We start from the raw sequence: 23,068 nt of genomic DNA on the forward strand, positions 1-23,068 counted from the left end.
TTGCACCACTGTATTTACGCACAGTTGGTACTCACAGCCAGGGATCCCTTGGCTGAGGCCATGCATGGAACACAAGCAGAACAGCTGGGCTGCAAAGAACAAGGATGGCACTGCAACAACTGAAGCTGATGTAGGCACACAGCCTTGAAAGCTTTGAGAATAAAAGGCCCTCCACAGTGTCCAACATGGAATCACATTATGGCTGAGGCTGGCAGGGCCCTCTGGGTGCCTCTGGCTCAGGGTTCCCAGGCCTGCATCCAGGCAGCTTCCGAAGGTCTCCCAGGAAAAGACCCTACAACATTTCCAGGCAGCTTTAAAAGTGTGTTTCAGGCTATCTGAGATGCGACATCTCAGCCCTTGGAGGAATACTTCCCCTAGAAAAGACTTCCTCACAAGTGCCCATGAAAGCAACCACAGCAAATTGACGTGGAAGATGCCCAGAGCCAAGCCCCAGGAGATGCTGTTTGAGATGAAACAAGACCCAGCATCAAGGTACCGGGAGGCAGCATGAAAAGTTTCCTTCCTAAGATTTGAATTCGAGAGCACGCAACGCTGTCTATTAAAACGTGTCCTTCCCTTCCCTCTCCCAAAGCTTTATGACATTCTTTTAGCTTGATCCAGAAGCATAGGAAAAGAGAATAGGATTAATAAGCATCCTCCTTTACTCGAGGGTACCCTCGGCTGCTTCATCAATATCCTTCCCAAGAGGAGCACTGCAAAAATCACAATGGAGTTTAGTAAGCTTATGAGGAAGACTTCATGACCTGGTTGTGTCTTGAAGACAATTTGAATTACTAATTGAGAAGAGGTCATTCATTCCTATCTACGGCCCTAGCTGCTTGTCCTAGTTCTGTTTTTAAAGCAACAACATGCACAGCACAGATGTTCTAGCATCTGCTCTTAACAGAAATAACTCCTAACCGTCAAACCGAAGCACTCTTTCTTAAATAACACAGATCCATATTCTCCCATCAATAACCAAATCATTTATCTTATCTGCCATAAAACATGATGTGTGAATGTCTCAGAGATCCAAGCTTGATTCACTTGGGTCAATTTTTGTCACCTGGAAAAGGAGAGAGAGTAAAATCATACCGTTCAGTTTGTCTGACCTTAGCAATTGATAAAATAGCACCAAAGAAAGAGAGCAAGCATTCTTTGCCCATCTTATTTCAGACAGTACAGCAATTTAAGACATAAGCAACAGATATATATTCAAGCATGTTAGCATTACATGCATATTATATTTCCATATACATTAGCTGATGCTTACTTCTGTACACTTTGCACTGCGACACGTCTCAGCTTGGAAGCAAAACAAGTCTAGATGGATGGTTTCTGTGCAGCAAAAGGTGGCGGTCATGCCTCAGCAGCTCGTCATTCCCTCCTCTTCATCAGCCCTATGTGGACTCAGTGCACAAACCACTTCTCAACACTGCTGCCATTGGTGAGACAGGCCAAAGGCAGCAGCACCCTTTCAACAGTAAGGATTCCGGTCTGCCAGGTAAGCGTAGGTAACTTAACCCCAATTCTCTACCAGAATTCCAATGGATTGGGCTGTTCTTATTTGCCTGACCTACAGCCATGTTCAGAGGGGCTTGCTGAAGCTTTCTTGCCTCTACTGTAACAATGTGAAAGAATGGGAGAGACGAAAGAATGACATTGTCCTTAAAGAGCTGACAGAGCTGAGCCTAAATTATGGTTAATATTGAAAGCTGCAGAAAAGTTCATTAAAGAAAATAAAAAGGACCGACATTTTATTGCCATCTTGCACCTACACCACGACTCAATCCTTGACAGGTTTGGGTGAGGACTTTTTCAAGTGAAAGGCATAGGAAAAATAGGAAAAAAAAAATGACAGAGTGAAAGGTTTGTGTAAATCCATTTTTGAAAACAGACAAAAAAGTAAGATGAAATGGTATGTATTTGGCAAGTCAACCACTAAAAAAAAATCTAACAAGCAACTCACAGCTTGCTGAACAAGTTCACTTGAAAATAACCACACACAGACAGGGCTGGAAGGGCCCGCTGGGGTCATCCCCTGCATTTCCACAGAGTATTTGATATCTGCACATCTGCCCCAAATGGCACAGGCAAGTTAGACTTACAGATTTCCTCTACTGTCTGTAACCAAGCAGATTCTATTCTAAAAATTTAAAAAATGAAATGAAAAAATAAAGCTTTTTTTTTTTTTTTTTTTTTAAATCTCACCAGACTCCGTTTTCCTCTGAATTCGTGCAAAGGAGCATCCTTCAGAAAACCCCAGCAGCAGCAAATCAAACTGCTTCCCCCTCCCTCCTCTCATTTGGGAATCTCCTACTTCCTACCAATTTTTAAGGGTCATTCCTCACTTCATTTTCACATAATCCCTAAACAACCATTATCACATCTTTACTCAGCATGAGGTAAAATATAGACTGTGCTTCGTAAACAGTGGAGACCTTAAGATTACATTCTTAGTGGGACACAGCATGATAAATATTTCAGGGATGTCTCGAAATATCCTACAACATGTAGTGTATATATACAGCATTATGTAATATATATCACATATAATGTGTGAAACTATCTCAAAAATAAACATTTTTAGTTTTTTCTTTTTAAATAGAGAGAAAAGAGCAAAGCCTCTCCCTATGCTGGCCATCAAGCAGGTCAGTCTGCAATTTCCCTTTTAAGGGTGGCACAGATCCTAACCTACTTGAAGCCAGCTAGGAAGCACTTCTTTGCATTGCAAATGTAATCACTTAAAATCAAATCAAAATTTTTAAAAAGCACATATTTTTTCCTTGATTCTGAGCTTAAAAACAAACAGCAATTGCTATTTTAATACATTAACCAGGTTGGTTAATACCAACTTGTTATTACTACTCAAAACTTCTGAAAGCAAGGAAAGTGGTCATACCCAGTGCAGCTCTTCATAGAGGAAGGTATTAAACAAAAACAAGGAGGACACATGCCTTCATTAGCTGCACGGGCATCTCAAACATTTCCTAAAGACTGTAGGGGACAAAAACCCAGCCCTGTTCCATAAAGCTGGAGGTACCTTCAAAGGTTATCAAACATGACAAAGTAAGCAAATATTTCACTCACCAAAGAGGTAACACAAATTATTTTCCCAAAGTTGCAGCACATCTCAAACTATTTAATCACGATGACGATGTATGTGCTACATCTAAGAGTTATGTGCTATATATTCTATTCCCTTTAGTGGCACAGAAGAAGCAGCACGATGCATTGCACTCTTGTTTGTGCTTCTATCCACATGCATTATATGCCACAAAGCTCACAGATCAGCACACCCAGAGCTGTTACCCTGCAGTGGATGCAAGCACTCAGACAAGAGACAACCCAGGACACGGGCAGGGGAGCACACAGCTGCATCTCCCCCCAGCTTTTCACATTCTCATTTTTGTCCACCACAGATCTGCTCCTCTTTACGTGTTGGAGCACAGAACTGTTGGGTGGTTGTGTGGCTCACAGCCAACCCACAGCCATCACTGCTCAGGCAGCACAGCTCTGCCACCCCACAGGTCCCCACTGATTGAGTACAGGGCTGTCAAAAATACACAAGGAAACAAACACCCCAAGACATAGATGATCAGTTCTAGACAATACTTGAGCTTATCTGTTTCACCCAAACATCAGCTGCGAAGCCTTCAACAATGCTGCAGGTTTTCTCATAAACACCACGCTGTTCATAATTACAGAGATCTGTGCACCTATTTTGTATTGGGATCACAACAGCTGCATTAAAAACATTGTTCCCAGTCTGAGAAACAGCTGCTATTACTTTCCTTATCCACATAAACTGCACACGATAAACACTTGATACTATCTAGCACTGCTAAAAGCAGTCAAATTAAAACTAATCAGGAGAATATAGCCTTGAGCACATATCCCTAGAAAGACTGGAAGCCTTTGAACACACAGTTCTATGGTTTTCAAATGCTCCCAGTGATATTTGAATAGTAAGTCATTCTCCAAGCAAATCTGGGGTTCTGCAGATCCTTCAGAAAAGCAACAGCCCTCTATATTGTTTGACCAACAGGTTGGGGGTCCAGCAAAGAAACCTCAAAACACAAAGGACAGGACGCCCTGAAATGAGGAATCTCACCAGTTTCTAACACTGTGGAGGTGCCCACTCCAAAAGTAGGCCAGAGCAAACTGTGTACACAAAGCATAAAGTTTTCTTGACTACAAAATGAATCTGTAAGGAGATTCCAGACTCTGAATTATTTACTATCATCATTTCAGAGCATTATATATGAGTGAATTATTGGGCTCAATCCTGCAAACTTTAAGCACAATTTGCTACTGATGTCCAGCAGGGACACCCTGGGCAAACAAGGCTTCTTCAGGACTGGTTTTCAGTCTGTTGGCTGAGGTTCTCTCTCCGCACAAACCTCTGTTCTCCTCAAACCTGGAAGCACAAGCTTAGCATTGCAGCACTCTCCAGGAAATCCACCATCTTACCCACTTCCACAAAGGACATAGCCAGGTTTACCAATCACAAATCATAAAGGGATCCAGATGTGAGAAAGGCACAGGCTGCCTGTAGATCCCAAAGCTCGCACAGAAGCTGTGCAGACCCCAAGAAGCCAGAACCCAGTACAGGAGCTGCAGTTGGTGACTATGAGGCTGTTGCACAACAGCTGAATCTGAAGAGCAGCTACATGCAGACTGTTGTGTTACTGTTACATTACTGTTCAACTGCATAGACTGGAATCCCATGCCGGATGGTTTTCTTGGAGAACCCTGTAAAACAAGTTTGGTGGCACTCACAGAATCTAACATACAGGGTTAACCAGTTGAACAAAATTCCCCTGTAAAAAATATGTTTGGCCTTAAAATAAATAAATAAATAAAAATCAGAGGATGGATCACATTATCGAAGTGGCTTAACTCAAGGTGGGAAGCAACACAGTTCTACTCACAGTGGTGTTCAACAGACCAGCCCAAACCTGCTGTCCCACCACGGTCACCTTCCTCTAGCAATGCAGCTCAGTGGGGTGCAGGCAGGGGTTGTCAGCCCCAAAACAATTTCCTGCCTGTTGTGCTCATTAGAAAAAAATACACGTGTAAATGAATTCAGTGATCCCACAGAGCATGTAACTGGCCCTTCTTTTTCCCCCCTTCAAGGAGGCCCTACATGTCACCTCATTCACACTACATCAGCACCAATCCTGGCACACTGAGTCTTCAAAACCATTGTATATTAAAAATAGAATGCATGACTCAGGTGGTTTAAGGATGTATATGCTTACACACAAAAAAAACCCCACAAAAATATCACTTCTAATAGCAATTTATACAATAGTCGGCAAAACTGCCAAAAAGTTGGCTGCAAAACTTTCAAATGATGGAATGGAAGCACACCATGTGTTCTTTAAGAAAAATTAGAGCTATTAAAACACAGGGCAGGGAAAACTTCCTTGCTGATCAGCCCTTACGTAGATTTAATGTCACTGTCGGTCAACGTTCACCTTTTGTCTGAAGGTGCTCCCATGGAGGAAGGGGCAGCAGAAGCAATCTCCTGCCTCTCCTTGTCTGTTGAAGGCCTGACGTTAATGCTTACACCTCTCAGCCTGCAATCACACAGATACAATCACACCGAACTCTTATCAATACTCTATGGGTGGAATTAAGTCTCACTCAATTTCTCGTGAGCTTTAAATGATAAAGAGTTAAAACTGTGGGAATGTACATAATAAAGGTAGCTTAAAGTGTAATGCGGGCTAAGGCATTAAGAGTGAATGCACTAATAAGATAATAGCATGTTTTGGTTCTGCTGGAGAGGCAGGAATTTCTCACTGAGGGCACAAACAGCCCCAAGTGCCAGCAGCACCTGCACCGTGCCCTCACCCACACAGCAAGCAGCTGACACTAAGGACAAACTGCTCCTGCAGCAGCAATCTATAGCAAAACCAGTTTCAAGTGGAGCTAAGTGGTCCACGAAGCAGCCAAACCAAAAGTTGCTCTTTGTTTTTGACAATATACAGTTCAGTCACTTTTTCCATCCCTGGGGTACCCATTCAAGAGGCGTGTTAAAACTCAATACTTCACCGCTGGCTACACAACAGTTTACAGCCTATAGACTCATTTTAACTTTCTCAGACATAACATGTCAGAAGTTGACTATATTCAGATCTATTTTACTACTTCAAAAAAAAAAATCTGGTCTAATCCTTCAGGCAACTGCTGGAGAGGAGAGTTTGTTTCATAGCCCACTGGGAATGGAGGAGGCCAAGGAAGGAAGGAAAACAAAACGACAACCTCTGGTGGGCTTCAGGGCTTTGGATTCCACGCCATACTTCTCATTTGAACAGCCCCACAGGTACATCAGTGCTTAAAACCAGACTTCATTATCATTCACAAACTCAAGCCCCGCAAGACAACGGCCTACAGAGGGCAAGCACAAACATCCACACTACACAGAAAGGAGAAGAGAAAAATCAAGGAACAGATTAAACACCTGAGAAGATTCTTATTAGATGCACTGAGTAATTCCTATGTAACTGCAGAGCTTTTGTTTTACTTAGGAAGCCAGTGTGGATTTAGGGCTGCCCAGCATTCCTTTCTGCAAGCAATCCTAGCAGCAAGGCTATACTTACACTAAACATGGAGGGGAAACTGATCAAGAACTGCTTTCCACTTTTTCACCGCAGATGTAAGTATTCTAGTCTTATTCAAAAAGAAAAGCTATAAAGGAATAACATACATTAAAGGGAAACTGCTTCAAAGAAGTGAAAGTCTAAACTCGGCACACCAGGCTACAACTCCACTTTGTTCCACTCAGCAATACCAGTAAGGGTCTTTCCACCACTGAGGAAACAAACAAACAGAAAATCACCACTGCTTCCTGTGCTGCAGGAATTACTTATCAACTATCAAATTCACACAGAGCAGAAACAAGCAGAAGAACCACACTGCCCAAAGGGATGCCTGAAGACACGGAGCCCACGTTCCCTGTCCTCAAGGCACAACTATAGATAACTGTATTTTTGGTTTCTATTTTTGGGACTTTGCTCGTCCTGCCTGAAGATCACCCTGCTCCAAAGGTCGCATGGCAGAAATGCTTCCTGCAGCTTTTCACAGGCTGCTGATGCCACCTGGGGAAAATGCGTCACGCCGATCACTGCCAGAGCACCCAGGAAAACAGGTTAGAAGACAAAAGCCTTCCTCAACTTGAAGCGGTGTTTACGAATGTGATGAATGCCAGTGTGTGTCCTAGCATGCAAGCTTGAAAATAAGTCAAGCACCTGGACCTCTGCACAAAAGGCTGACTCACCTGTACGGCATCCATTATCCTTTGCAGAGACCCCAAGTTTTGCACTCCAGGGACACAAAGTACTTTCAGGAAGCTAAAGGCAGCGTGACTTTTCCTTGTCCTTCTCTGCAGCTGCACACAGCAGGTAAGAGCTGTGGGATTGCTTCCCAACCACAGGCAGCAATGACTTGCATGCACACAAAACACTCCCAAGATCCATCCCTACTCTAAGAGCAGAACAATAAACAGCAGAGATTTAAGAACCACAAACACAATCACCTAAACTCAGCGTTACTCTCCATCCCACCTTGCCACTCCACTGAGAAAAGAACACACGTAACAAAGCAAGCACTCCAGTGAGAGATGCTGCATTAAACAAGTCATGGAGAAACTGTGATTTTCTTGTTCACACTGTGCCCTCAAATTTGTTTGCCTTTCACACTATAGCTAATTCAAGGCTCTCGCCTTACCCTGTGCAAAGCCATCATGAGCTGAGACTGCAAGGGTTTTTCAGCTACCAATGTGAAAAATGCTTAAAAGAAGTCTGCAGAAGTAACATGTTGTGATGGCAGCCACGACGCATCAAATATCAGACTTGCTTCATGGTCAGTCCCACCACAATCAAAACACATTCTGCTTTGCATTGTCTTCCCTTCCGTTTACGTAGGGAAGAAAAACAGGCAAAATGAAAATCATCGCTCACACGAAGTACCACACATTGATCATCCTGGATAACACAGCACACAAACCTCATTCACACTGCTGACAACACCAGGAGACCAATGTGAAATGAATCCCTTTGCTCCAGCTTTGAAAGGGCTACGAAGAGACCTGAAAAACTCTGGCCATGCTTCCAAGCAAAAAGTTGCATCTTCCCCAGCATAGCTCTTTCCAAACTGCGGCACTTCCAGTAATCCACAAATGATCTTTTCATTCTCAGGAACATAAGCTTTACACAATACAAAGAGATGGTTGCTTGTGATTTGTTTAAGCCAAATCCAAATCCAAGCTGTACAGCGTTCGAGCAAAAAAAAAAAAAACAAAAAAAAAACCTGAGCCTCTGCACGCTCAGGCTGTCAACTAAAGCAAACACATTAACCCCCACCGAATGCAAAGGGGAAATTGTGTGGGATCATCCAACATCCAAAGTTTTGGGGCATGGCTGCCAATAGCTACATGGTTAACTCATGTTGAACCAACACCACCAGGACTGCCGACCTCCTGGTGCGGGGCTGAAACCATCATCAAGGAAGCGCGTCAACACTGCATACGGTTATTTTTACCCAGCATCACCTATGGCTACAATTGCAAGGTGCAGTGTAGCCCTACAGTAGCTCATCCTTCTTTCAAATCTAGGCTGATCTGGCTTCCCAGCCCTCATGCACATCCTAAAGCTTGTATTCAGTTTCCTGGGAGCAGCATAAGGAGCTAATCCAGTTGAAAACCATCAAATGGATCAAGCCCTGCACTGGCTCACCTTTCAATGCCAAAAAAACAAATGTAGGAACACATGGTAGGACAAGCGTGCAATAATGAGGATATCTGAATTTCAATGAGCTGGACTTACCATGAAGACTCAACTGGAAGTCACCATGTATGTGTCCAGCAATTTCTTTTATTACTTTTTATTACTTTTTACCAAACTGCTGCTCATCTTTTTCCTTCCTGTCACCTTTATACATAAAAGGCATGGTCAACAAAGTCTTCATGCACAAAGCAAATACGTGTCCAATCAAAAGCTTGTATTTGCCAGAAGCAGAGCACAAGCAGCCTCAATGTTTTGAGCACAAGCAGTAACAGTACTGCCAAAAAGGGCACAATCACAGATGCTTGACAGAGCACAGCCTTCTTCTTCGTGATTCAGCTTAAAAAACGCACAGACAAAACCTGCATGGGAAGGGGCATGACTGCCAAAGAGTCTCAGAAAACAAGAGAACCCACAGGAAAGGCAGAGAGGCAGTTACAGAGCAGATGTTGCTTATCCCCACCTCCTCCCTGTACCTGCATCAGCACTGCAGCTTGCTGCCTTTCCAACATGCAGATGTAACTGTTTGTGGGGTTGGGACATAAGGCATAACAAATGGGAAACAAGGGGGGAAAAAAAGGAAAAAAAAGACACCATATCCAGCTTAATCCCACTCTTTTTCAAACTCTACTGCTTCTTTTTATCTTAGTTTCCCTTCCTCCAGGATCAAAATTTCAGCTTTAATACTGCACAGCAGCACTGAGATGACCCAGTGCATTAGCTGCCCAGAACACTGTTTTACACAAGTTACCTGTCACCTATGTGCTCCATGTCATAACACTAAATAAAACCTTTTAAAACCTTAAAAACTGTACTGCAAGGTTGAAATATAATTACCTTAATGAACACAAATACCTTTTCTGGAATGCCCAGTAGCTATTCCTAGAATCAACACAGTCCAGCTTTAACACTCTTCACCATGATGAGGCTCTCAAATGCTCATCTTTGTTTGCTGTAGAAGGAAGTTGTTGGAAAATAAAAGGGTAAGTGGCAAAGTTCTAACACTCCCCCAGAGAACACTTCTGAGAACCCTGTAAAATCTCGATTCTTCTCATCAGTGCTTTTGTATCACATGAGAAACATAAGCATAAAAGGTTTTGTACACAGAGTCACTGTGTACCATGAGAAAGGGAAGAAATGAACAAGCTTATTATTCATTACAGATGCTTGATAATGTCCAGTAGATACTTGGCTATCAAATAAAGATGAAAATGTTCTCTGAATATGGTACAAAATAAACTCCTAAAAGATTTTTAAAAAACAGCATTCCATGCCAATAATCATGTTATCATATATACAGAGAAACCAAGCTCAATCTGAACAAGAAAACCTTTTTCTAATATTTCCTAACTTCTGAGCTCTGGAATCCCAAACAAAGGTTGGAACATAGTTTGTATGTGCAATTAGTATATACCATAAGAGCCCCCACATAAAAAGGAATTTTCCTTAAAGCATCTGGGAAAAAAAAAAAAAAAAACTGCAGAAATTAGGAAAGTAAAAAGTAAGTTTTTGCTGAAGTTCCTCCAAGCTTGCAAAAAACTTTTCTCATCATAATAAGGTTGCATTTATTACAAAATCACAGTAAAAAGCTGCCCCAGACAGCAGGTCACACTTGAGACTGACAAGTAAAATAGCTGGTGTCACTCAGGACAAGATGACAGAGAGTCATTTAAGACTGTTGAACTAGTAAAGTTTAGAAACAGATCAAACACACACTGTTCTTTCTCAAATACCTTCAGTCTCTACTGCGAATAGTCCCAGCCAAATATGAAAAGTGACTCTTAAGACAAACTCCTACCTTACTGCTACCAATTTACCTTAAATAAACTGCATCAAGTAAATGACTTCATAGAGAAGCAACCATCAGAAAAGATGCACGCATTTCAGGAGTGAAAATAAATAGTGATCAGGAAAGGAATTGCTACATGAGGAACCTCACTGCTCCTATGGACTACATGGGTGTTCAAACATCTGATGAACTGAGCTCATCTTCGGGATCACCAGCCTTGCCACACAGCTCTCCTCTTCCCCAGTGCTCTCCTCTGCATAGCTAGGAAACAAGAACTTTCATTAGGAATCTGAACTTTTTAATTAGCCATCAGAAATTCAGTAAATATACCAATCAGTACTGAGTGGAAACGTCCATCATTGATACATGTCTGATGCTGCCCAGCAGCTCTATAAAATGCCTGGAGCAGACTGGAACAGCAAGTTTACTTCCCTGTTCAGGATACATCAGATCATGCAAACCAGATCTCTTCTATTAAGGCAAGAGTCTCTGAAAGCCTTACAAATTGGGTAGGGCAGGATTCAGAAGGTAAAAAAAGCCATACTCTTGCTGGGGTACACTGTAGGGACCAGGAAACAATCAGAGCCAGGTCCTGCAGAGACCGCAGGCTGTGCTGCATTGCTTAACTTCCCCTGGCAAAGGCTTGCATCCCAGCAGGACAGGGCTGGCTGGGGAGGCAGAAGTCAGAAGCCAGGCCACTCCTGCCTGGGGATGATAGCCACAAGGCTCCCTGACACTGCTGGTGGCAGACAGTGAGCAGCACAAGACAGGGATGATGCCATAGCTTCTCAGTCCTAGAGATAGAAGAAAATTCTGGGGCTGCTGTCCCACCCGGGAGAACATCCATATAATACGTTTGGCAGACATCAGTGTGTTTCATTTGAGATGCTGTCAAAACATGCATAAAATGTTAGATTTTAAAAGAAAAAAACAACACAGGAGACCACCCAAACTAACCCTGATCGTGTAATATATCAAATAAACTAAGGCAAGAAATTTAGAACAGCCAAGAGCAATCAGGATACAAGCATGCAATGCGTGCATAAATTTGTTGTGGCTCTAAAACAACTCTGATTTCTTTAATATATATATATTAAATACAAAATTGCATACTGCTGAGAAAGAAAGTGAAGCAGAAGCTACTCTCTGCACCTCCTTTTGTATTATTACAAAGGCTTTTTTTTTTTTTTTTTTAATGTGTAGCAGCAAATATTTCTGGTTATTATATTTTATGATTCTGTACTCGAGAGCATTGTATTATATATGGCCTTTTTCTGCAATTAACCTCCAAAACAAATTAAATATTAATGGGTAAACGCCAATTATGATTTTGAGAAACAATAAAAGGACCATAAATTAAATAATGCAGATAGAACAGTAAAGCATTTTCACATGATCAAAACAGTGTTTTAGCGTTAACGTTTTCCCATTCTAATGGAAAATGTAACCCTGCTCTCATAGCTGTGGTCACTGCATATAATGCAGAGCAACACCACCTTTTCTGCAGCTCCGCTCCTGCTAAGTGCGAGCACAAGGAGCTGTGCTGCTCCTCCAGCCGAGCCAAGCAGCACAACAAGATGTGATGTTTCACAGCAATCCTTCGTTTGACGCTGCGCAGTGCTGCACGATACTTTCACAGCTATTCCTAGACTGTTTCCATCTTCTGCAATTCATTACACACAGTTCTATATTTCGCTCAGTAGTACCAGCTCTGCTACATCTACGAAGAATTTTCCCACTATTGTACTTTTTAACCTTAGGCTTGCTAATGGAGGGGGGAGGAAGAAAGTCACAACGCAGAAATACTTTGAAATATCACTCAGGCAACAGCCTCATTGCTTTAAGGTCACTGCTTCTGTTTCCCAGGGCTGATTTTTATGAAAAAAATAGAGGTCTGAAACAAACCATTTAAATCAGCTTCTAAATGCAGTCCAATGCTGATTTAAATAGCAGCTGCTTGACGCTGAGATGCACGGCCCCTCCCACGCTTCACGCCAGTCAATGGCTGCTTCACAAACTGCAAGTGACATGGGACACGTTGTTCACAAACAAACCAGATTTATGGTTATATTCAGTTGTTCCTGTTATCTGAAATTAGAATGTGAAGCTCATTAAAAATGAATACGTTTCAGAGAAAGTAGAGGCACTGCATTGTATTGATGAAAGCTTCATTAAATTTTCAATGATAAAGCTGCTTCTATATTTGTGAAGGAAGGACGTGTGGTAGAAAGACATTGGTTGGGGCAACTCTCCTTCAGGCAACTTTGCATCTTTCCACCATCACTAAAACCCACTTCAGAATAAAACACTGAACCAATTAGGGGTAAGAGAAAGAGGTGGAGGTCCATTACATTCAATGAATGATTACTTTCAGATGCATTCACCATTTATACCATTGAAGCTCTAGAAGGAGGGAACCACTAGAACTCTGGAAATGGGATCCAACTGATCCAGCTCACAGAAAACACAGGCTGTGCAGGCTCTTGCTTAATGATGCAGCTACCTCTGAACTACCCACATAGAGAAATACCACGAGTTTTGGAAATCAAGTCTTACTTGTGCAAGTAGAAATATAAAGCTGCATCGCAGTCATAAATACAGCCTTTTTTTTTTTTTTGCCAGACTGAAGCAAAAAAAAAAAAAAAAAAAGTCAACCTGCAACAGAGCATAAATAGGTCAGACCATGTCTAATTTATAATTCTCTTACGTCAGACAATTAAAATCTCTGTATGTAAACCACCCATAACCAAGCTGCTTGGAAGAATGCAGAATGAAACTGCAGAAGAGAAAATCCCAGTGGTCTGATCCCTCTGGTGGTCACAGGCACCGATAGAAACGCACTCCATCTCTGCACAGTTACCCCTTCCCTCAGAAGGCAGGCTGAGGCAGTCAGGCTGCTCCCCTCTGCATCCATCAGCCTGCTTCAGCCCAGCCAGGCAGTGGTTGGAGGCCTCGTGCCACGTCACTCCTGCACAGCGTATGGCCTGAGCGCTGCCTTTTTCCCCTTCAAGCTATGTGCTTGCCTGCCAGAAGCTGAGCTGTAGGGCTGCTCTTTTCAGCTTGCCAGGACTGCCACCTCTTTCAGCCCTCCAGAGAGACAACATTCAACCAATGTGCATGCAGACAATGTCATTTTATCCTTGTTTATTCTCCCCATTCAAACCCTGTTTCAACAAGTTTACTTTTTTTTCCCTTCCTCTCCAGTTTTCCTTGGCATGCACAGTGAGCATTTAGCAACCGACCTCCTCAAAAATCACCACGAGGCACTATTATCCTCACATCACCAGTTAAGGAAATTAAGCCGATATAACGCCTGAAGCATGCCCAAATTTCACATTTCTGATTTGAGAGCGATTAGCATTAGCGCTCTGTAGGATTTCCTCTGCTCAAAGCACAGCTCCCAGGGAGTGGAGGAGCATTTCCGCAGGCTGTACTTCTGCAGGGCAGCCTGAGCAGCAGGTGAGCCCCTGGAAAATGTGGGGCTTCGTGAACTTGGCAGCTCCAGGACTTTGCAAAGCATTCCTCAAATGCTGGGTGCTGCTGCAACCCCACAAGGGAAAAGCAATGTATTGAGGTCACAGGCTCCAGGTCACTCCCCTAAGGTCCTCATGCAGTTGTTCTCCTTTCCCAGCCAAGATCCATTTCTGCATTTGTGTTTTGTTCACTGTCACAAGCTAGGGCTGGGAGTCACCCTCCCCTTCCAGGTCCTCTCCAAACACTGCGGTTTCCCCAGAGCCATGAGATGTTTCCCAGACACATTCTCTACTAAAGAGAGGGATCTTTCCAAAATTTCTTACTTAGCAGCAAAGCTTCCCATGTGCATGCCCCAATTTCATCTTAAGGATCAGGTCTGCAGGGGGCTGCTGGACTCATGCACCACTGACGTACTGCCCACACAGAGACAGCTCGCTCTGGACACATCTGCATTTCCATCCTGTGCCACCTTTCCACAAAACCAAACAGACAGAATAGAAACAAGGATTTGTTTAATAAGACTTTAGGCCAGGTTTTGTTGGAAGACCAGAAACAAGACAGTTCAAATACAGTAATTCTAGACTAAGCTCAACTGACATGGGCCTCTCCAGCTCCCAAACTGCCCCAATGCTGCCTGGCTCACCACATTCACAGCAGCAGCACATCATCCTGGTGTTGCCCTCAGTCTTAAACATCCCCTTTCTCAGGATGCAGATTTTGTTTGCTTTCTCTGGAACAAGGGGATTTGGAGGATTTAAAGGCAGCTTCTCATCTCCAGGCCACAGCAAATCAGTCACAGAGTTATCAGACTACACAACCACCACTGACAGCCCTTCCCAACACCATCCAGGGTGCGTAAGGACTGAGAGTTTGCAGTCTTCTTAAGCTTGCAGACAGCTACTCCGAGAACAACACGAACCCTTCTTTTTACACAAGGCTATTCATATACTCATGTTAAAGATTATCCAGTCATTAGTTACACATACAGACTTTTCAGCTCCTAATCTCCATGAAGTTACCAGTTTCTATAGGACGCGCACACGACACGTTGCCAGCAAGGAGTACAAAGGCATGTGTGTCTGCCCGTACTTGCCTGGAACAAGCGAGGTCTTCCTCCTTCAACCTGGCACTGTCAGCATTTGTTGTGATGCAACAAATCTTGGTGCCAAACCTGCAGCCCAATCAGACCCAACGCTTCCCATGCTGACTCCCCAGGTTTGAAGGTGTCAGAATCAGCCGAAGCGCTCCCTTCAGTTTTGCTGTCTAGGAAAATGAGAAATTCTCCGTAACCTGGGCACAACGGACAGCCTGCTGACACTGCTTGGCATTACTAAAATTAGGGAGCGGAACGTTCTTAGGACTTGAGAACTCTGACCTGAACGCTGCTTCTTAAAAAGCACCTGCTCCTCACTCTGCACCAACCCACTGCTTTCCAGCTCTCTGTACAACCACTTATCTTTCTCTGTAACTTTAAGGAATCAACATGCTCGGACGAAGCCTAGGATTCTGCAAATGCTCAGACATATATTTAACCTTTGTGCTATTCATTGGAGCAGGACCGCAGTAAAACAGTAAAAATAATTACCTACGTGTTTCTCAGTTTGAAGCATAACTGCCATCAAACCAGATTATTTGCTGATCATTCATTTGTGGCAGAGGCATCCTGTTCTCTTTCCTGAACATGAACACTCTCCCTCTCATGTATGCTGTATACAACTACAAAGGAAGCACAACTTAGAACATCATATTCAGAGCCTCAAAAGATGATCTTAGCTATAACGTCCAACTTTGTCAGGTACAGCAGGAACTATTGTGAAGCTCTTAGATCAGATCTTGTCACAAATAATTACTGCAAAACATTAAAAAAAAAAAAAGCAGATCTCACTACAAAACTCAGTGCCCCCTTAACATCAATTCTTATGACTGTAATAACTACCACAGCAGCCCTTCTGTGAAGAAATACCCACCATTTCCTGCAAGTCATTAAATCAAAAAGGGAACTGGAGATGTGAATCCTAACTGCCCACAACACAAGCTCAGCAGCTCATCCCACATTCTGCTACCATCAGGGAAGGTTCTTTTTTTTCTTTTTTTATTTTAATTTCCTAAGCAGATCTGAACACTGGAATACTCAATTCAATTTCCAACATGCTGACCCAGCCTTAGTTCAGACCTCACCTTCACTTGTCCTTGGAACAAAAAAAATAACAAGAAACCAATGCCTCGGACAAAGAACACAGGAATGGAACTTCTCAGTGCTCTAAGATGGTCTTTTCAATTCCATTCTCCTAACAATTTAGTATTATCTGAGGCACATAACTTTCCTAACTCAGGAAGATATTTGCTCAATTTCCTAACTGTTCAATCTATGCATATCACTTACCAGCATTTTCGAGCTCAGGCAACAACAGAGAACTCAAAACGTCCTTTTTCCTCACAAACCCACAGAATTATTAGCTTGAATTATAAAGTAATAGATGTATTTTTAACATCATTTCAACAGAAGTATTTAGACTGCGATCCAGAGCCAAATTTAAAAGCAGATAATCACTGTCAAAACTGGATGGCAGAAGGAAGTAACCTCTTGGGTATTTCAGCAATGATTTAACCACCACCCATGACTAAGTTGGAGAGGTTTTAGAAGAGTCATGGGATGGGTCAGTTCTAATCTCAATTAATAAAAACAGGAATAACTCCTAAAAGACAAAGAAAGGCAACTCAGATCTTTATACCTTGAGAAAAGTTGAGGGAACTGGGATTGTTTAGCTTGGAAAAAAGAAGGCTGCAGGGAGACCTCACTGTGGCCTTCCAATACTTGAAGGGAGCGTACAAACAGGATGGGGAACGGCTGTTTGTGAGGATGGATGGTGATAGGACAAGGGGGAATGGTTTTAAACTGAGATGGGAGGTTTAGGTTGGATGTTAGGAGGAAGATTTTCACCCGGAGGGTGGTGAGGCACTGGCACAGGTTGCCCAAGGAGGCTGTGGATGCCCCATCCCTGCAGGCATTCAAGGCCAGGCTGGATGTGGCTCTGGGCAGCCTGGGCTGCTGGTTGGTGACCTGCACACAGCAGGGGGTTGGAGCTGGATGAGCACTGTGCTCCTGTGCAACCCAGGCCTTAGGGAAAAATAAATAAATAAATAATGATGATACTGATTCAGGAGAAAAAAACCCTCTTTCTGCAGGAATATATTCAGCTAAAAAATAAATCACCTTTTTTGCTTCTTCCTTTGAGGACGCAGATAGGCTTCGATTGTGCTGCTATTTCAAACAAATGTCAGCCAACCTAACTTCCTGTGGCACATCCAAGTGAAAAGTTACATTATGTTTTTCCCAGTTCATCCATAAGAAGTAGTTAAAATGAAGCATCTTATCTAGTTTTTCAGTAGAAAAACCCAGAGGCCTTAAAAAAACAAATATACCACACAGCAAACTTCTAGGGAACAAGTGACAGCCCTGAATACAACAGCTTGTGCACCTTGTATTTAAGATGCTTCGTTTAGGAAGAAAAAACTTGCTGAATAAAACTCAAACATGTATTTAAGCACTTAATTCCCACATGCTTAGGTTAAAATTACAGGTCTGACAGATCCTCACCACCTACCCCTAATTAGGCTTCTTCAGACTTAACTTGGCTTAAACACAGTTTTATGTTATTTTCCACAATCTCTGGGGCTTCCCCCTCCACCCTAGAAGACAGTGATTTTCTTGAACCACACTGCAGAGAAGAATGCAGCAGGAGGCCAAGCAATCCTTTCACTTGGAAGGAGATTAAACACAGAGATTCCAAACTTTTTTCCAATGACTCCAGCCCCACGTGCTGCCATGAGATCCCACTCTGCTGTATTCACTGGGGATGCTCATACTTTCAACTCCTGGTGAATCTGACAGCCGCAAAACTCCAAGTGCTCCTAGCATTAAAATAAACAAGCAAATAATGAAACCTCTGTTTCTTCGTTTTAGCAGCCGTTAGCGCTGCAATTAGAGTTCTCAGAGGATGCACTTACCCCCTAATGAATCCCTGGAACAACCATAACAGGGTGCAGGGCAGATTAGAATCCCCACAACACAACCCACTGAATTGATGTCTCCCCTGAGCGATACAAAGCTGGGCCCAGAGATCCTAAGCACTGTTACACCATCTTCATTTTGGAGCCTTATTAACAAATTAATTGAGAAATAAACATGTCTGCCTCTGGGAAAAGGAGGAGAAAAAAAATCAATTTTAATAAAGAGACTAGACACCTTTCTACAAGGCTGTTGTGGACAGGAAGAAGACAGCAGCAAAGTTTATTATCAAGCAAAATCATTAACGACCATCTAACATTGCAGCCGTGTAGGAACAAAGGCAAACACAGGACAGGGATGAAAGCAGGAGAGGAAAGCAACATATCAGCTTTCTGCAGAGGCTGCTCCAGTGCCCACACCCATCTCCCAGAGCTGTCAAGCACGGGAAGGACACTTTGCAGAGACAGCACAACGCCGGGGGGAAAGGGAGTTTCTGTGCTTTTGTTAGTCTGCAGACATCCACGCTTCCTCCCTCCAGTTAGGATAGGTCACAGGTACCTGCAGCAGCCCCTCTGACTCCAAAGGAGCTTTACACACCAGTTTCCCCCCTCCCTGTAGCAGGCAGCAGGACAACAAAGCAGAACCAGCAGCCCCCATTAATTGCTTTTTTACATAAGACTTTTGTCTGATTGTCGGAGGCCATATGGTCCAAGTTTACAGCCAACAGTAAATGTCTTTACCCTGCCCTGTTTGCGGTAACAACCTCAACATTCTTTTAATGTAGTTTTTGGTGGACGCATTTCCTTTCCTCTTTACGTAAGTAAATCACCGGGATGTGCTTAACCTGCCCCCTAAAACTCAGCATAGGCCATGAAATTCAAGCAGATTGAATAAAAGATAATTCAGAGTCTCAGCCAGGTGGATTGCAACTGCACTGGCACGCACACACCCTGCGTCCGTGTATTCAGAGAAGACATTAGGAATCTGAAAAATCAAAAACTGCATTCAAAAGCCTTTGTGCATGCATGACAATTCTTCAGAGTGAGCTTTTAAAAAGAAGGCAAAGCTACCACTTCACCTTAGAAAATAACGCATGGCAGAACTTTAATCAAGCACTGCTCCGTAATTAGACACGCTTTCCCCTAAGCAAAAGCATCTTTAAAGCCAAGCATGTGATGCCTTGAACCTCTGTGATACTTAAGAAAATAAACTTAAAAAGACATTCATTATTCTTGAACAGAGCATTTCCATACTAAGTCCCACCTTAGAACAACTTTTAACTGCTAATTTATCATCTGCCCTCCCTGTGACAGGGAAGATTTATAGTGGAAAAGGCTTATTTAAGATTACAGTAATGCCAAAAACATATGGTGTTACACTTGTTATTTTGGTCAAGCAACAATAACTAAGGAAAATACTAAAAAAATACCCCCCCATATATTCCCATAGTTGTAGGGTTTGGCATGGTTCCATCAGAGCGAACTACAGCAGCAACTCAACCTGAAGGATGTTTATGGCAGAGACTGAATGTCCAATCTTATCCTCTTGCACTCCTCTGGCTACCCCTTATCTCCACTGCAGCACCAAGGTGCTTATCAGTGCTTTGACCCCTGCCACCAGTGGATGCAAGCACATTCCAAAGCTCCCTGGCCACAGAAGAACTCAGCATGGCAAACATATGGTGCTACGAGAAAGCTGCTCCTCCCTCCTCTGCCTATCTGCCTGTGTCGCTGTGCTCGATGCTACCTGCATACATAGGTGCTATGTCTCAGGACCTAAGTCACAGTAAAAGAGAGATGGAAGGCTAAATAGGTACTAGACCACATACAATCTACTCCAGAGATTTATATTCGCAAAATCAGGAAGGGGAAAAGGATGAGCAACAGAACAGCCGAAGCACAAACTTTATAGCAATGAGGACCTTCACTGCAGGCATCTGCCAAGAAAAAAGAAAAAAAAAAAAAAGAGGAGCAAATAGGACACACATTGCCCAACAAGCTCTCAAATACTTTGAGATTAACCTTGTTTACACAAGAAATAGGGGGAAAAAAAAAAGCTATGGAAGGAAGTCTCTTCTAGTTTCATTCTAAGCAAAGGGGAGGAACTAGCTAGGAAAGTGAAAGCAGAAACTTCCAACTCCTGAGACAACAGAAAGCAGGAAAAAGCACTACTTGCTATTCTTCAGGAGGACAGAACAGCCACAAAATAAAGAAAGTGAACTAACAATAAAGGAACAAGCTATCTGAAAGCCAGAAGATCTGAAGTTCTCTGACGAACCATCTCAGCCAAGTATAAACACAGAATTGTAGGAGCTGGAAGGGACCTCCAGAGACCAAGTCCAGCTCCCCTGCAAAGCAAGCCCCTACAGCAGGCAAAAGCTGTTTAATGATTTGAAATTCAACAGATTTTGCACATATTCCCTTTTGTAAAACTTCAAATAACTGAAGGTGACTGAAGGTGAACAGTACAATTGTTAAACCAGGAGAAGTAAAAGCATTAGGAAAGAAACAACCTGGAGGTAACAACATTTCCCTTCAGAACACACGCAGTGAAGGAAAGAGCAGTTAAGTAGGAGTGTGTTAACACCATCTCTAACAGGTAATGCTAAAGCATTCACAGGGTTTGCTGCATCAGCCTTCACGAGGTCAGAGGAGCTGGCTAATGAAACCCCTGTCAGCACACAACGACAAGAACACAAGCCAAAACTGGGAAATACATCAGAGCAATTGCCTCAGAACTCCTGAGCAAACATCAAACAAAGACAATTAAGGCAATACAACTCTGCAGGGAACTTACTAATCTACACCTATGAACAGTATTCAGGCATCACTGCATTCAAAGAGTACTTCAAGGTTTCCAAATCTGGTCAACATAACAACGTGTACTCTACAAAAAGCAACACAAGCAGTTATCAAAGACCATTTCTGCTCCACACATCAGGTTCCAGCAGCCTGAAGAAGGAGACAAACACTGACTCCCACAAAGCAGGAAACCAAATACACATGGTAGCACAGGTTGCCATCAGTCCTGGGATGATGCTGGAATACGTGAGCTGCCAAGCAATCTATCTGCTGCATATTTCAGATAATACAGTTAAAGCCAGAGTAAGAACAAACCATAACAAGGGAACAGAATTTCCTTCAGTGACAGAGGAGCAATGCAGACAGGGAACGTCAACTTGAGGCAATATAATTTTGATTTTGTCAGACTTCTGACACATCAATTAACATTCACACAATCTAAAAAAAAGAGTACGTAATGAAATACTGAGATTCCTAGAACCCTACAGGAAGAAGCCAGTACCTTTATTTTAGAGAGAAAACACGTAGCAAGCCATTACCAAGAAACAGCTTCAAGCATGGGGGTTTTTGTAATAGCATACAGAAATAAGCACTTGTAATACTAAAAACACCACTTTAAAGAAGTGTTACTAGAAGGACACTACAGAAGAAAAGCGACCCACTTGAATCACATCAAGATGAAAAGTTCTTACAACAGAGGTAAAGAAATACAGAAATCCTACCTATGCAGCGACTTCACCCTCATGCTCATATGCTTTAAGGCAGTGGATCCCCACTGCAGTACCTCTGTACTGGGAAGGCAAAGGAAGGACCAGTCTCTCTGGATCCAGGCAGGGTCAGGCTGGGTGGCACTGCACAGTTCTTTCTACCTGCAGATACCTGGGCTGCTCGAGCCCAAGGCTGCAAGAGCTCAGATCACCAATTTGGCCATGGAGAAAACAATTCCAAATGTAGAAGCGCAAAGAACAAGAGCTGAGGAAAACAGAGGCAGTCTCTGAGCAGCTAGGAAGAAACAAGGAAAGCCAGGCAGGAATATTAGCCCCAAACAAGTTGTACCCAGGATAGCACAAAATACAACTGATATTCTCAAGAAAAACTCAGCTATAAAAGAAAACACTGAGAATCAAAGGAGAGCAAAGTGAAATACGCTGTCCTCTGCTGGAAGTGGCTCTAGAGGAGCTTGAAAGCAGAAGGTCAAGAAGTGCTTTGATCTCCACTGGAAAAGAAGATAGATAGAATCATCATTTTCAAGCTGCACAGCCACGCCTAAACCAGCTGCTACCTTTTGAACTAATTTTGTGCTGATGCTGCAGTTCCACACAGCCAGCGTTGCTGTTACCAAAGGGACACTCCTGCTACCTCTTCCTCCTACAGTAGCACCACTAGGAGAGCATCTGCTGCCCTCCCACATGCTTCCCTGGTGGCAGCAAAAGTGTGTGCATGGACGTAGAAGACGTGATCAGGGAAAGGGATTAAAACAACCCCCCTTTTTTCTTCTCACCCTTAAATAATATAACATAAACCCCTTGTTGCAACCCAGTTTCTTCATCCTGATAACTTACTACATGAGCACACAGGATTTTTTAGGCAGTCTGAAACATAACACATTATCCTAACATTTAAGTAATGGGACAAATGGAGAGATACATTTAAAAGGTTTAAAAAAAAAAAAAAAAAAAAAAAAAAAAAACAGAACGGATTGCTACTGGAGTATGGGGGTTTCTATCATGAATATCTAGAAAGAATTTAGAGCAGCACCTTTACAACTTGCCCAGAACCTAAGGAAGACCTCCAGATGCACAAGTGCACGTGTTCAGACCACACAGTGCTTACATCAGTACTGCCAGCAGCGGGAATTACCCACGTGTTCAGCTTTGGGAGACAGGAACAACATCGGTAAGGACCTCCCTGCTGCAAAAGGGATGTACTTGGAGAAGCACCGCCAGCACACGCTCAGCAGAGGATAGCCCAACATTAAAAGCAGCACAGAACCTTCAGATAAAGCATTACTCATTCAGAACACACAGGGTAATATATACATAAAGGTGTTTTTTTCCCTCAGTCACCCAAGCAGAACACTAAACAAAAACGAGAAGCCTTTAAATCGACCAGAAACGCGTTTCCCGCTCCTCCCTCCTCTCCATACCTGGAATCCTCGCCTGGCCGCAGCCCGACAGCCCAGCACAACACCAGGTCGCTCCCC

At 43.0% G+C, this 23,068-nt stretch overlaps 1 protein-coding gene and 1 long non-coding RNA gene across 9 annotated transcripts in view; both read right to left on the reverse strand.

Annotated features, from left to right (window-relative positions):
* Positions 1-23,068, reverse strand: part of MNAT1 (MNAT1 component of CDK activating kinase) — a 115,381-nt gene that overhangs the window by 92,106 nt on the left and 207 nt on the right. The gene's annotated exons all lie outside the window — the stretch shown is intronic.
* Positions 11,289-22,988, reverse strand: LOC128087051 (uncharacterized). Of its 2 annotated transcripts, XR_008209635.1 has the most exons (4): positions 18,064-22,988; positions 17,661-17,967; positions 15,645-15,771; positions 11,289-15,318 (listed from the first exon to the last, which is right to left on the reverse strand). It is a non-coding gene; the product is annotated as an uncharacterized LOC128087051 (long non-coding RNA). The 2 variants fall into 2 exon arrangements; XR_008209634.1 differs by having other exon boundaries at positions 11,289-15,771.

Source organism: Tympanuchus pallidicinctus, unplaced genomic scaffold, assembly GCF_026119805.1.
Source record: "Tympanuchus pallidicinctus isolate F22 unplaced genomic scaffold, pur_lepc_1.0 scaffold3, whole genome shotgun sequence".
In the NCBI taxonomy this organism is placed as follows: Eukaryota; Metazoa; Chordata; class Aves; order Galliformes; family Phasianidae; genus Tympanuchus; species Tympanuchus pallidicinctus.